Genomic DNA, 15,510 nt, shown 5'->3' on the forward strand with positions numbered 1-15,510 from the left:
GTGCCATTCAGCATCTTCCTGCTAGCTGTTTTATCCACTGACAGATGAATGGATAAAGAAGTTGTGGTACATGTATACAATGTAATATTCAGTTCAATTCAGTCACTGAGTCACATCTGACTCTTTGCGACCCCATGAATCGTAGCATGCCAGGCCTCCCTGTCCATTACCAACTCCCGGAATTTACCCAAACTCATGTCCATGGAGTCGGTGATGCCATCCAGCCATCTCATCTTCTGTTGTCCCCTTTTCCTCTTGCCCCCAAACCCCTCCCAGCATCAGGGTCTTTTCCAATGAGTCAACTACTCAACCATAAAAAAGGAATGAATTTGAGTCAATTGTAGTGAGGTGGATGAACCTAGAGCCTGTTATATAGACTGAAGTAAGTTGGGGGCGGGGCGGGGAAGCCAATTATCATAAAGTAATGCATGTATATGGAATCTAGGAAAATGGTTCTGGTGAACCTATTTGCGAGCCGGAATAGAGAAGCAGTTGTTATTCTACTAGGAAGCAGGAAGCAATGCAAGCTGCAAGGAGCTCTCCAAGGTACTGGCCAGGAACGACATAAAAATGGGCTTCCCTGGTGGCTCAGACGGTAAAGTGTCTGCCTGTAATGCAGGAGACCCGGGTTCGATTCCTGGATCAGGAAGATCCCCTGGAGAAGGAAATGGCAATCCACTCCAACACTCTTGCCTGGAAAATCCCGTGGACAGAGGAGCCTGATAGACTATAGTCCATGGCGTCACAGAGTCAGACATGACTGAGTGACTTCACTTTCATAGAGAAGCAATTGTTATTCTACTAGGAAGCAGGAAGCAACGCAAGCTGCATGGAGCTCTCCAAGGTACTGGCCAGGAAAGACTGCAGTGTTCCACATAAAGGCATTGTTCAGTGATTTACTAAGAAGGGTATGTGTCCAGGATCCTTACTCTTTAAGTTTTGTGGTGACTTTATTTCTATGAGGGTCCTGCTTACTCAGCATAGACTCCTTTGGTGTATGCCCATGGCACTGAGCCTTCCTGTATCCATTCAGCTTCCTGGAAGACTCTAGTGAGTTAAAGTCTGATGGAAGGACAGACTTCTGTTTAGATATGCAATTTCTTCCCTCAATGCAGCCTTCTGTGTAGCTCTCTGAGGGCAGGCTCCTTGCTTCTCCAAGGGTTAGAGGCTGGAATACAGAGCAGATCATGGCCAGGTCAGCCTAAGAACTCAAGTTTGAGGTCGGAGTTATAAACAGGTAAGACCTCCAGGGGGGTCTTCACAGGTCCAGGTGGAACTATGTGTGCCTCCTATGCTCAGAGCAGGTGAGAAGATTTTTCTCTGAATCCAGAATTTGACAGCCAGTGGTTTGATAGGTGTTCTTGGTGGGCTTTACCAATAGATATGAAAAGAGAAATCAAACCAAGGTGTATTTTTTTTTTTAATATAGAAAACTTTTATACTTAGAATTAGCCAGCTGGACTCAGTTTGAAGTGAAGTTGCTCAGTCGTGTCCAACTCTTTGCGACCCCGTGGACTGTAGCCCACCAGGCTCCTCCGTCAATGGGGTTCTATAGGCAAGAATACTGGAGTGGGTTGCCATTTCCTTCTCCAGGGGATCTTCCCAACCCAGGGATCAAACCTGGGTCTCCTGCATTGCGGGCAAACGCTTTAACCTCTGAACTACCAGGGTACTCAGTTTAGATGATCCCAATTTTGTTGGCAACATCTGAAGCATCACAGTCAGGAACCAGTCGAGCGTGTGCCTTCTTCTCTCCATCATGAGGGTGCTGACCATAGCTGTTGTTAGTGTCATAGAGCTTCTGCTTAGCCTGTTTCCTCTGGCATCTGTTGGCCTTGGCACCCACAGTGAATGCCAGTGTGGTGTGGTCTCCTATTTTCTTCATGGCTGACACGGTGGTGAGGGGCAATTTGAGGATGGCACAGTGGGCAGGTTTGTTTCTTCTGGGGCGCTCTTCCGAGGATATTTCGGCCGCTTCCTGAGCCTCAGTGTTTGGGGCTGCTGGAAGGTGGGTGACATCCAGACCTTCTATTTTTGTGGCTGTGGACGCCTTTCAACACTGCTTTCTTGGTCTTCAAAGCCTTTGCTTTGGCTTCGGCTTTGAAAGGGGCAGGGACTTCCTTCTTCACCTTCAGTGCCATCTTCATGAAAAAGCCAAAGTTTTTTTTATTCAACCATGGTGAATTAGTATTGATAATGTTAGTAATATAATATGATAGATTGGATATAAGTGTTTTACCTGTAGGAGGTACAATACTTGGCAAAACTCCCATTTTACAGGTAAATTCACTCAGCCAAGAATTTTCCAGGAGGTCAAGCCTGCAACAGGTCAGCATAACTCCCAAGCTGTGTTCTTACAGGTTTATCCATTTCACTGTCTCATGCCTGTGAGATATAGTAATAGAAGTATTGACTCAATTCTCCACTATGTGGGAAGAGTGTTGGATGTTATGGAACACAGAAAAATGTAGAATATGCAATTTCTTCCCTCAATTCAGCCTTCTGTGTAGAAGGAAGTGAGCAAAGTGGGCAGAGGCAGATAACTTATCGCTGGTCATATATATTGTCTGATAGAAATGGGGACACTTCCTGAATCAAAAGGACAGTCTTTCCCCAAGAAATAGCCATTTCTTTATTAAAATCCATGTGTCTCTCATGGCTGATGGGTCAGCACATCTTATAATTTAAAAGTCCCACATTGAACGTAGACATATATCGGGATAGGAACAGCTAATTACTTTTCAGAGTCCTCATGCACTTCTGAAATAATATGAATAATAAGTACATGCTTAAAATATAGTATATATTATTAATATGTATTTTTAATTTATGACCATTGGGATGAACAGTTGACTGCTTAAGTTGATTTTTCTAGGCTTTGCAGGAACTAGATTTTCAAATAACATTTGCTACCCTGAGTCCTCCCTTGTCTACAAAAATCTCAGTTGAGAAACTGGCTTAGTGCAATCACTTAATGGGAAGATATCCACAATACCAGTATTTCAATTACAAAATGGCTTATTTTAGTCATGTTTAAGCAAAAATAATATGTTCGGCTAAATGTTAGTAATAAAGTTTAACAGATTTTATATCAGTATACTTACTCTATCAAAAGAGATCGACAGGCCATGTGACATTTGAACTCTGCCTTTGTGAATTAGTGGAAGTGATCATTACCCTTGGTCTATGCTCTTCCTCCCCAGGGACCTCTAGTCCAGAGGTTCTTAATCTTGCCTGCAAATTATGAAGCTGTAAAAATACTGCTGTCTGGGCCCCCTCCCTCAGAGCTTTTGATTTAATTAGCATCAGAAAAGTTTGAGCATCATATATTTAAATTTCTCAGTCTAGTGGGTTGGGATAGGGGGAGGTCAGGTCTCTGAATGGAATGATTGCTTGATTAAAATTCAATAATTAAGTCCCAGTCAACTAGGCTTGTCATTTTGGGCTCTCCTGGCTGGGGGGGCGGGGCGCCTGGATCCTTGTTATTCAGAACATCATCTGAAGACCAGCACCATCAGCATCACTTAGGGACTGGTTGGCAATTCAGGATTCTGGGCTCCCTCGTACACATGAAGTTCAGAATCTGAACTTTCACACGATCCCTAGGTGACTGAGGTACTTTGATTTGGAGTAGCATTGCACTCCATCTCCGTGATGAAGGTGGTGATGATGACGACAGGATTCTTTTCTTTTTCATTGATATGCTTTACTTTGTATTGAAGTATACTTGATTTACAATGTTGTGTCGATCTCTACTATACAGCACAATGACTCAGCTACACATATATAGGCATTATTTTTGAAAATGGTTTCCATCCTGGTTTATCACAGAGTATTGAATACCATTCTCTATGCTATACAGTAGGACCTTGTTGTGTATCTATCCTATTTATAATAGTTTACATCTGCCAGTCCCACACTCCCACTCTTTCCTTCCAACAAAATCCTTTTTATTGGGCATCTGCAATATGTCAGGCACTAGGCTAAGACGTTTTTGTGACATGCTTCCCTTTAAATTGCTATAGAAATTAGATGATGCATAAAAAGCAGTAAGCCAAGGGTCAGATATCCAACACGCATGCTCAGTCGCTCAGTCATGTCTGACTCTTGGCGAACCCTGTGGACTGTAGCCCGCCAGGCTCCTCTGTCCGTGGAAGTTTCAAAGCAAGAATACTGGAGTGGGTTGCCATTTCCTTCTCTAGGAATTCTCCCCAAGTCGGGGATCAAACCTGGGTCTCCTGCATCTCTTGCACTGGCAGGCAGATACTTCACCACTGCACCACCTGGGAAGCCCATCTGATATCCAGACAGAGTTCCAAAACCAGACGATTATCACTTTGTTTAGTCCTTACAGTGACTTCTATGGAAGGTTATATAATAATCCTAATAAAGTAAGAAAAGTGTAAGTAAGTTGCTCAAAGTCCCCAGATAGTAGATGGAGGTGCTAGATGGCCAACTAAGGTCTTTCCTCAAAGCTCTGCTCTTAGCCTATTTGCTGTATCATCAACAGAAAGTACAAATCTCGATGTCAGTTTGCAGGTTGTCTCCCTTCCATGGACCCCATGACATGATGTGATTGAACCTTGTATTAAACATTAACCAACCCGAGGTGGTAGTGTTTTTTTCTCCAAACTCTAGTTTATAAGTGATGGAAATCCAAATAGACTGACTTTAGTAAAAAACAGTAAATATTGTTCTTTTAAAACCTATAATTTAATGTCCATATGGGTTTCAGGCATGGCTGGATCAAGGTGACCAAATGTGCATTGGTATATCTCTAGGCTTTCCTTTTCTTGGTGTCAACTTTATTCCATGACACATGCTCCCTAGATGGTAAAAAGATGTTCACTCAACACTCTGGACTGAGACCCTTTCAGGTTATCAAGATCAGCATAAAAGAGTATCTTTTTCCCCAACAGTGCAAGGCAACATTCCAAGACTAACTGTTCTGTATCCCATACTCATCCTTGAACCCATTACTTTGATCAGGAGCATAGCATATCCTGATTAGACAGATTTGGAACCAAGGATGTATGCTGCTGCTGCTGCTGCTGCTAAGTCGCTTGTTGTGTCCGACTCTGTGCGACCCCGTAGATGGAAGCCCACCAGGCTCCCCCGTCCCTGGGGTTCTTCAAGCAAGAACACTGGAGTGGGTTGCCATTTCCTTCTCCGATGCGTGAAAGTGAAAAGTGACAGGGAAGTCTCTCAGTCTTGTCTGACTCTTAGCGACCCCATGGACTGCAGCCCACCAGACTCCGCCCTCCATGGGATTTTCCAGGCAAGAGTACTGGAGTGGGGTGCCATTGCCTTCTCCGCCAAGGATGTATAAGACCCTGTATATATTGATGGTTTGATACTATATAAGACTAAAGTTGTAGAATGAGTTTTTCTTCAAAGAAATACAGGATATTTTTCTTATCAGAAGGAGGTAGGCATTGTTAGCAGAGGCAGGGGACAAATGTCCACTCTAGGGCCTCAGTTAAGAGAATCAAGTAGAAAGAGGTGGAGGGGGGTGGAGGTGGGACCTAGCGGACTGTCCAGCTGCCTGCCTGAACATTCCAGGGACAAAATTCTGTATTTTTCCCCTGCCTGCCATAACAACTTATTTCAGCTTTGCTTCCTTGGGGAGAAAGGAGCCAACATATGTTGGCTCTGTCTGATATTGGAACAGTGCTAAGTGCTTACATAGTTAAACATTTTATGCTAACAATGACTTCGTAAAATAGATCTTTCAGACTCAAACTCCCAAACCAGAAAAGGCAACACAAGGAAATTCAATGATGAGTCTAAGGTCCCAGCTATCTGAGAGGACTACTTATATTTACTTCAAAACCCTTGCTCTTGTCTAATATATTCCTCTCCGTAAATAAATAAATATACAAATTACATCATTAAAATAAGACCTGAGTAGGAGATCCAACCAGTCCATCCTAAAGGAAATCAGTCCTGAATATTCATGGAAAGGACTGATGCTGAAACTCCAATACTTTGGCCACCTGATGCAAAGAACTGAGTCACTAGAAAAGACCCTGATGCTGGGAAAGATTGAGGCAGGAGGAGAAGGGGACGACAGAGGATGAGATGGTTGGATGGCATCACTGACTTTATGGTCATGAGTTTGAGCAAGCTGTGGGAGTTGGTGATGGACAGGGAAGCCTGGCATGCTGCAGTCCATGGGGTCACAAAGAGTCAGACATGACTGAGCGACTGAACTGAACTGAACTGAGGAGATTACAAACTCAAGGCTCACATACAGGCAAATGGACTTCATGACTTACAGACAGAATCTTTTTAAAAAAATATTTTTTTTTTGTTCATGTGGTGTGTGCATGTATGTGATTAACAAATAACATTTCACATAAAAATATGAATTTCTGGCTTCTCCCCATCCCACCAAGATAACAAATAACTTGGAGTTGAGAAATGGTTGTCCCCTCTGGCAATGCGTGCTTTCTGGATTTTGACCTGGCCAGCTTCAGTCTTTTATGGAAACTATTCAGCACTGGAAGCGTTTGAGTTTCCAAATCCTGGTGTGGTAGTATCCTGTCACTTCACTTGTACATTGCAGCGGGTACAATGTGTCAGTGCATCCCCCGGACTGCCTCTAAATACACCATGAGATCTATATCCGTGCATCTCTATCCTCACTGTGTATCTCTCTCTCTCTCTCTCTCTCTCTCACACACACACACACACACACATGATGGAGAAATTTGCCTTTGCTTGTCCCTTTCTTCCCCTGCCCCCTCTCACTTAGTTCTCTCCACATAATCCCTTTCTTGTAACCTTCATCTCCACAATGTAGGAATTTAGCATGCTCTCTACCCAACCGTATTAATAAAGCACTTAAAAACATGCAATTTCATTCAGGATTATTTATCTAACTATCTCTACTGAAGTGCTACTTCTGCAGCTCTTTACACACAGCGGGTTCCCTGGGGGCAGCTTTGGGAGTCCGACAACACTGACTGAACTGCAGAGCCAAGGCTGCCAGCTGCACACCCAAGTGCTCCCAGGCTAGTCATTGCAGCAGGGGGCACAGACAGGGCACTCACAGAGGGCATTTGGTCCATCCCCCTGCCCCCAGGCTGAGCCTCGATGCCCAGGAATCCTTTCCTACCCATGGCTGTTGCAGGAACTCTAATATCATAATTGCAGCTTAGCTTTTGGGAGAGCCCAAAGCGATGAAGTCTGTCTTGGGTGTTTTCACTCCTTGCCTTAATGATGGATTAGTTCACATTCCTGATCCTCCCTTTATAGCAGGGTTTCTCCACAATGAGATGATTTCTTGTTGTGGGGTTCTTTTGAACATATGTTTAGCAACATCCCTGGACTCAAGCCATTAGATGCGGATACCATACAGTTGTAAAAACCAGTATTGACCTATGTCCCCCGGGGGCAAATTTACCTTGTTGAGAATCACTGCCTTATGGGGACACAGCCCAGATGAGTGTTAGGAGAGCAAGCGTTGCATCTCCTTTTGCTCACAGTTGTTTGTGAACACAAAGTAACTTCCCATTAAATACTTTATAGTTGAATGATACTTTATAACCAGATGACACTTTATAACCAGTTAGAGCTGGAGATTTTATTCATCCCCAAAATAAAATGGAAAAACCACTGGTGATTGTAACTCACAGTTGTTGTTCAGTTGCTAAGTCGTGTCTGACTCTGTGCTACCCCATGGAATGTAGCATACCAGCTCCCCCCACCGTCCTCTACCATCTCCCTGAGTTTGCTCAAATTCATATCCATTGAGTCAGTGAAGATATCTAATCATCTCTTCCTCTGCCACCCTTTTCTCCTCTTGCCCTCAATCTTTCCCAGCATCAGGGGCTTTTCCAATGAGTCGGCTCTTTGCATCAGGTGACCAAAGTATTGGAGCTTCAGCTTCAGCCTCAGTCCTTCCAATGAATATTCAGGGCTGGTTTCCTTTAGGATTGACCTGTTTGATCTCCTTGCAGTCCCAGAGGCTCTCAAGAGTCTTCTGCATCACCACAGTTCAAAAGCGTCAATTCTTTGGCACTCAGCCTTGTTTAACTCACATATTAGGTTGAAAATCAAGGGCTCCTTCTCATTTCCCTCTCCCACCATCGTTATCAAAAGAGTTCAATAAAAGTTTGCTGATTCAAAGCCTAAATCATTATTAGGACTCTCTTAACTGAGTATCTGCTGTGTGGGAGTTCTAAATAGGTGCTATCATTTAATTTAAGTTCCCTGATGACTCACTGAAGTAGGTAATAGCAACCAGATTTCACCAATGGGGAAAGTGGAAATCAGAGAGGTAATTTTAAGTAATTTGTCCAAGACCACACAGCTATAAAGTAGCGGAGACTTGATGCTGATCTTGATGTGCAAGGATCCTCAGAATCTTCTTTTCTCTCTGCACTTTATTGGTTCCCTGTATTCTGTTCCCTGATGGACATGAGTTTGAGCAAGCTCCGGGAGTTGGTGATGGACAGGGAAGCCTGGTGTGCTGCAGTCCATGGGGTCACAAAGAATCAGACATGACTGAACAACTGAACTGAACTGACTGATTCTGTCAAAGCTCAGTGCAGACCAACATGAATAACATTAATCCAAAGGTTTAATGTTCAAAAGGTTAAGTAGAATTGACCAAATTTCCCATTATATTCATTTTGGGGGAAAATGAATTAAAAAAAAAAAAAAGAACCCCTTGGTTGTAACTTCATGTTCACTTGAAAATGAGAAGTGAGTGTTTTATAGATCCATAGCTTCATATTACCTACTGCATTGGGAGACAAAGAAAAAGATGGATGGAGTGGGGCAAAGAGTATAATAATATTGCAAGGTTTTATATGGAAGGGTCAAGTGAGGAGAAGCTGAGCGGGAAGGATGGGAAACAGAAGGAAACATGAGAGATATATCTAAACTATTTTAAGAAATGGTTAAGGAGCTCAAGGAGAAATATAAAGAAGAAGCACTCTAAAAGGTCAGAAAAAGTAGTCAAGTAAGAAGCAAAGTAATTTAAACATAAAAAGGGAAAAAAAAGGCTGCAGCTACTTCTTTCATGCTTCAGAAAGCATTAGTCTTAAACCTTGCAATGTCCCAATAATTCATTGCAATCTTCTGCAAGATACTAAAGTAGTTCACAAAGACGTACTTTTTACCCCCTAAACTGATGAATCCCTGAGTTGGTCCAAATTTCCTCAAAAATGAAATGAAACTGCTAAGCTTTCTGTACATTAACCTTAAAGATAACGATGTGTTGGAACTTGCCCTATAAAGGACGTATGGAGATGGCCTGGTTACATTTTCTTATCTTTTGTAGGTGACTCCATTATTCAGAGATAGATACTTGAAAATATTAGTGTCATGAGATGAAAAGGAAAGAACGGAAGAGAAATTAAGAGAAAATATCCTCTTCAAGCCGTTCTTTTCTCCTCCATTCATTCCTTTACTCCACTATTTTTTCCCTCCCCCGCTGGGAATCAGTCATTGTATGAGCCACTTGAGAAATAAGAAGTAAGCAAAAAGAAACACAGCGCTTCTTCCCTTGGGGCTCATGACCTAGAGGACAAGGCAGAAAAGAATACAATAATTACTCTTCTACGTGTTGGAGAAGGGTCTGTATTTCTGCATTCACACCTTGTTCTGGCTCAACATTTCTGCTTTCACAGTGAACCGATTTACCAGCCTGACTTTCAGATCCACAGATCAGTACTGGATCAGCTTGTTACAGAGAAGAGGTGACCCAGCAGGCCATAGCGAAGCACAGCATGACAGATTCAGCCCCCCGTCAGTGTAGGACAGGAAGGCTGGGTTGGTTTTATTACCCAAACCAAGCAATGAAGTTGGAATTCTCCTAGCGGCTTCTGCTGTGTTCACTTGGGAACGTGTTCCTGAAAATCAGTCAAGGCACTGGAGATAGAGGAGAGAGCCCCTTGGAGTAAAGAGTGACCTTAAGATCCCCTGAAGTCAGCCAGCATGAATCTGCTCTGTTGCAGTGTTGCTCTCTGGACATAAAACTTTCTCCCCAATTTTTCTTCAGTTTGGTGGCTCAGACAGTAAAGTGTCTGCCTGTAATGCAGGAGACCCGGGTTCGATTCCTGGGTTGGGAAGATCCCCTGGAGAAGGAAATGGCAATCCACTCCAGCACTCTTGCCTGGAAAATCCCATGGACAGAGGAGCCTGATAGACTATAGTCCATGGGGTCGCAAAGAGTCGGACATGACTGAGTGACTTCACTTTATTTATACCCAGCAGAATTATTACTGCACAGGGCAGGTCATTTTATTTCTAGACCTACCTGACAGTTCCTCACTTTAGGAAAACGAGTTTGCTCTTGCCAAAGTTGCTTTCCCTCTGAGACCTCAGGCAACAAGCCCCTGGTCTTTGGAGATACGGGGTCCAAAAGACTTGGTTCTGAGTTGCAGAATCAGGATTTGCCTCCCGTGAAAGCTGAGCAAACACTCTGAGCACCAGGGGCCTTTTGATTAAACAGAAAATGTTCTTCATGGTCTACTTTTTCAGAATTCAGTATGGGCCAAGTGTGGTTATCTGGGTCACGTGGGTTTTGTCCACGTAGTAGCAAAGAGACTCCCATAGGCCCAGCTCCCATCCAGTCAACAGAACGACCCAGGGAATTAGAAAGTGTTGGTTTCCTGGACAAAGGGTGATAGGAGGCTTTGTACCTAGGCATGTGCAGAATGAGTCAGAAATGGACTACGGTGCTTAGTGCGACTCCAGTATTAGAGAATTCATAAGGTTAATGATGAGATAATATCTATGCCCACGACTCTGCAGCCTCTAAGGGCAAGTAGTTTATCCAGATCACTCATCATCCTAGCTGAACTCAAAAGGTAAAAAGAGGTTCTTCAAGAAGTTTAATATGCAATTTTAGCATTATCCTATGAATCAGCAATTTCAGTGCTAGGTAGATACCCCTGAAGAACTGAAAACAGGAAGTCATACAAATACTTGTCTGTGAATGTTCATAGCAGCATCGCTCACAAGAGTCAAGAGCTGGGAACAATCCAGATGTCCATCAATGAATGAATGGAGAAACCAACTGTGTTTATACACACAATGGGATATGAATCAGTCATTAAGAAGGAATGGAGTACTGACACGCTACCACAGGGGTGAACTTCAAAACCATGATGTCGCGTAAAAGAGGCCAAACACAAAAAGTCACACATTGTATGATTCCACTTATATGAAACGGTCAAGCTAGATAAATCCATAGAAATAGAAAGCTGATTAGTGGTTGCCCGGGGCAATGGGAATGGGGGTGAGGAGAAACTGCTTAATGCGTATGGGGTTTTCATTTGGGATGATGAAATATTTTGCAACTAGACAGAGGTGGCGGTTGCACAGCATTGTGAAGGCTCCGAATGCCACTGAATTCTTCATGTTAATTAAAATAAAAAGTTAATAATTAAATTGTGAAGTGAAAGTTGCTCAGTCGTGTCCGACTCTTTGCGTCCCCATGGGCTATACAGTCCATGAAATTCTCCAGACTAGAATACTGGAGTGGGTAGCCTTTCTCTTCTCCAGAGGATCTTCCCAACCCAGGATTGAACCCAGGTCTCCCACATTACAGGCGGATTCTTTACCAGCTGAGCCACAAGGGAAACCCAAGAATACTGGAGTGGGTAGCTTATCCCTTCTCCAGCAGATCCTCTTGACCCAGGAATCGAACCAGGGTCTCCTGCATTGCAGGCAGATTCTTTACCAGCTGAGCTATCAGGGAAGCCCCAAAAATTAAATTAAATAATAGTTAAATAGTTATCTAAACACACACACACACACACAAAGAGACCTAGGGTGCAGCCAAAGGAGAAATATGTAACTTGCAAGAGCCGTATGTTTTTTTTTTTTTTGCTAGAAGGGCAAGAGTTGCCTATGTCTGTGTGATGGCAAGGTTCAGACAAGCTAATAGTTCCTGGAAGCTGCTAGTGGCTTAATAAATAATGAACACATAACCCCACACACTTTCCAAGACACCCATTGGCATTCAAGTAATTCCTACTCAGTAGAGTTACTTTGAAGATTGAGATAACATATATAAGGAACTTAGCTGCCACATGTTGAGCAAATGTGTCAAATCTATGCCCCCTGTTTCTCAACAATTATTATTCTTTTCATCTCCATATCAGTCAGGGTGCCACTGCCCTTTCCTGGACAACTGTGAAGGGCTGAATTCTCTACTACTTGTTTTTGTCTGTTTACTCTTTTTTTCATTTTTTTTCCAAGAATGTATTTATTTTTAACTGGATGACAATGACTTTACCATATTGATTGGTTTCTGCATCAACATGAATCAGCCATAGGTATACCTATGTCCCTTCCCTCTTGAGTCTCCCTCCCACCCCTTCCCACCCCTCTAGGTGGTCACAGAGCACTGGTTTGAGGTCCCTGAGTCACACAGCAGATTCCCACTGGCTGTTTGACATGTGGTAATATGTATGTTTCCTACCACTATTCTCTTCGCTTCCACTTGATTCTTCTCCCAGCAGCCAAAGAGTCCATCCCAGAATACATGTATGCCTAAAATGCCCCCTGCACTTAAAGTTAATGCCAACCACCTTCATATAAGACCCTCAAAGTCTGGCTACTACCAACCTCCCTAAATTAATCTCTTTTTTTTCCCTCATTCTCATCCCGTTGGCAGTGACGTGTCCCAGGCTGTCCACGGTCCAGCTGTAAGTCACCTCTCTAAAGATCTCCTCTACAGCTGAGTAATATTCCACTGTATAGATGTACCACATTGTCTTTGTGCATTCATCTATCAGTGAACATTTGCTTCCATGTAAACAGTGCTGCAATGAACATCAGGGTGCATCTGTCTTTTTGAATTATGAGCATCTTATTATATGCCTAGTAAATAAAAATTTTAAAGAAAAAGGAACTTTTGGAAATAGAAAAAAATTAGTCCTTCTCTAACCACCTTTTTCAAGCTAGTGACTCTACAACTTCTGTATTCTTTGCTAGGGCACCCTGTCTATTACTGCAAAACTTTTCATACCACTTGTAATTTTTTTAAAAAGACTTTATTTTATATTGGCGTGTAGCCAGTTAACAATGGTGTGATAGATTCAGGTGAACAGCAAAGAGATTCAGCCTTGCATATATCCATGTATCTATTCTCCCCCAAACTCCCCTCCCCTCCAGGCTGCCACATTGAGCAGAATTCCATGTTCTATACAATAGATCTTTGTTGGTTATCTGTTTTAAATATAGCAGTGCGTACATGTCCATCCCAAACTCACTTCCTACCTGTCCTTTCTCCTGTCCCTTTCCCCTTGGCAACCATAAGTTTGTTCTCTGATTTATTTTTTTCTTTGTCTTATTCATGAATACAGTTCTACTGACTAACACAGTGCTTGATATAGAGTAAGCCCTCCCATCAGAGCTTGTTAAATGAGATCCATGTGTAGAAATGATCATTATTATAGTCCTGAAATTGCTACAAACTCTGCTTTGCCTTTAAGTACACACTGGTGGAATGCTTAAAGGTATACATATACTTTGCCTTCTGGATATCCCTATCTTTCTCCAAGCTGTGCCTTTTCAATAGGGAATGTGACTTTAGCACAAGGTGACAGCCTGGTGAACTTTGAACCCTTCTTTTATTTATTACGTATGTCTCAGGCAGACTTGGCAATATTTGAGAATTTATTAAATGACAGTTTCCCTTCCACTTCTTATTCTAGTTTATTTTGCCCAACACAATCCTATTAAGGGAAAAGCTAATTGACCACAAGCTTCCTTTCTGCTGAGCTTAGCCAAAAAGTCAATCACTGCTCAACGGGAGCTCTCCTGACTGTTTAGCCAATGGACAAATTTCCATCTTGACTGGCTTGGCTGGTCCTAAGAGAATAGATGGGAACGTGCTGAATTCTATTTTGATACATTCCAGTTTCAGCAAAACTGAGACTACCCCAAGGAGGCAGAGGATCATGAAGAAAGGAGCAGTGTGGAAATTAGTCCATGAGGATGCTTATTCTGTTTCCATGGCATTCACCTCTGTTCAGAAGAGGATTTTCTGTTGCCCTATACCCTTGTTGGGCTTTCCTAGTGGCTCAGATGGTAAAGAATTTGCCTGCCAATGCAGGAGACCTGGGTTCGATCCCCAGGTTGGGAAGATCCTCTGGAGAAGGGAATGGCAACCCACTCTAATATTCTTGCCTGGAGAATTCCATGGACAGAGGAGCCTGGTGGACTATAGTCCCATGGAGTTGCAAAGAGTCAAACATGACAGAGTGGCTAAATACTATACATACCCTTGTCAGATGTGTGGGTCATGGTGATCAAGTTGTGACTTGTCACAAGTTTTCCTATGCTGAAAGCAAGCGTTCCCAGATCAATAAAAGATAACCCTTCTAGGGGGAAAAAAAGACTAACTCCTTGATGGTTTAGCTTCTAGCAAGCTAATTACATATAACATATGTGTGTATATATATATATATATACACACACACACACCATGTTACATATAGCATGAAATGTAAGAATGAACTAGGACAGGAAGTTCAGTTGCTTTTGGTTCTAGCCATTTGCCAGCAAAACCACAAGGTAAGAAAGACTATCTATCCTTGGATAGTGAAAGGTAGAGCAAGCGCTAAGTCCGATCCCCAGAAAATAAGAGGAACGGCCTCAAGCTTGCCCCTTCCCAGGTGGCACAGTGGTAAAGAATCCACGTGCCAATGATGCCAGAGACACAGAGACTCGGGATCAATCCCTGGCTCAGGAAGATCCCCTGGAGGAGGGAATGGCTACCCACTCCAGTATTCTTGCCTGGAAAATTCCACGGACAGAGGCGCCTGGCAGGCTACAATCCATGGAGTCACAAAGAGTCAGACAGGACTGAGCATACACACACAGCCTCAAGCCTTTGTTCTCAGCCTGATATATAAACATCATGTTCTGGGTCATAGTCAGCACTTAAAATGAAGTTTTCTAGATGCAAATTGTAAAATAATAATAATAATAATGCAGAAAGAAAAACAGCAAACTTGCTGTCTCACCAAACCCTGCCAAATACCTTGACCTGAATGGAGAAATCAGAAGCCAGTAATAGACTGCATTCAAAGGCATTTTCAATTTCCAAAAAAAAAAAAAAGCAAGGCACCCCATTTTGGTACATGGATGTTTTTTAGCATTTAATAGAGAGAAAATTTATACATCCCATGAGAATTATTCACGAACATCTCCCAATTCCATTTTCAGAGACCTATTGTAGACTTGCTTTTATAGCTATAGCTTGGATCCAAGAAATTTATTTCTCCCGCTGCAGTCTGAAAAAGGGAATGTCTAATGAGTTTTTGCTAGGCGAGTCAAAGTGTCAGGGTGGAATTCTTCTTCGCAAGACATGCTTCACTGGAAGGAAGAATGTAAAGCAGGAAAGGTTCTTTAAGAGGCATATAAATCTACACATCGGTAGCAGTCGCACTAATAATAAACATTCATTTGACGTCGTATATTTTCAAAGTGCTTTAAAGTGTTGGCATTCCTTAGGAGAGGAGAGTTCTGGGATACACATTT

At 42.7% G+C, this 15,510-nt stretch overlaps 1 protein-coding gene and 1 pseudogene across 12 annotated transcripts in view; one reads left to right on the top strand and one right to left on the bottom strand.

Annotated features, from left to right (window-relative positions):
- RBFOX1 (RNA binding fox-1 homolog 1) overlaps positions 1 to 15,510 on the top strand; it is a 1,681,944-nt gene that overhangs the window by 1,163,151 nt on the left and 503,283 nt on the right. The window lies entirely within an intron of this gene.
- LOC120874841 lies at positions 1,679 to 2,147 on the bottom strand (annotated as a pseudogene).

This window comes from Oryx dammah, unplaced genomic scaffold (genome assembly GCF_014754425.2).
Source record: "Oryx dammah isolate SB20612 unplaced genomic scaffold, SCBI_Odam_1.1 HiC_scaffold_2, whole genome shotgun sequence".
Lineage (NCBI taxonomy): Eukaryota > Metazoa > Chordata > Mammalia > Artiodactyla > Bovidae > Oryx > Oryx dammah.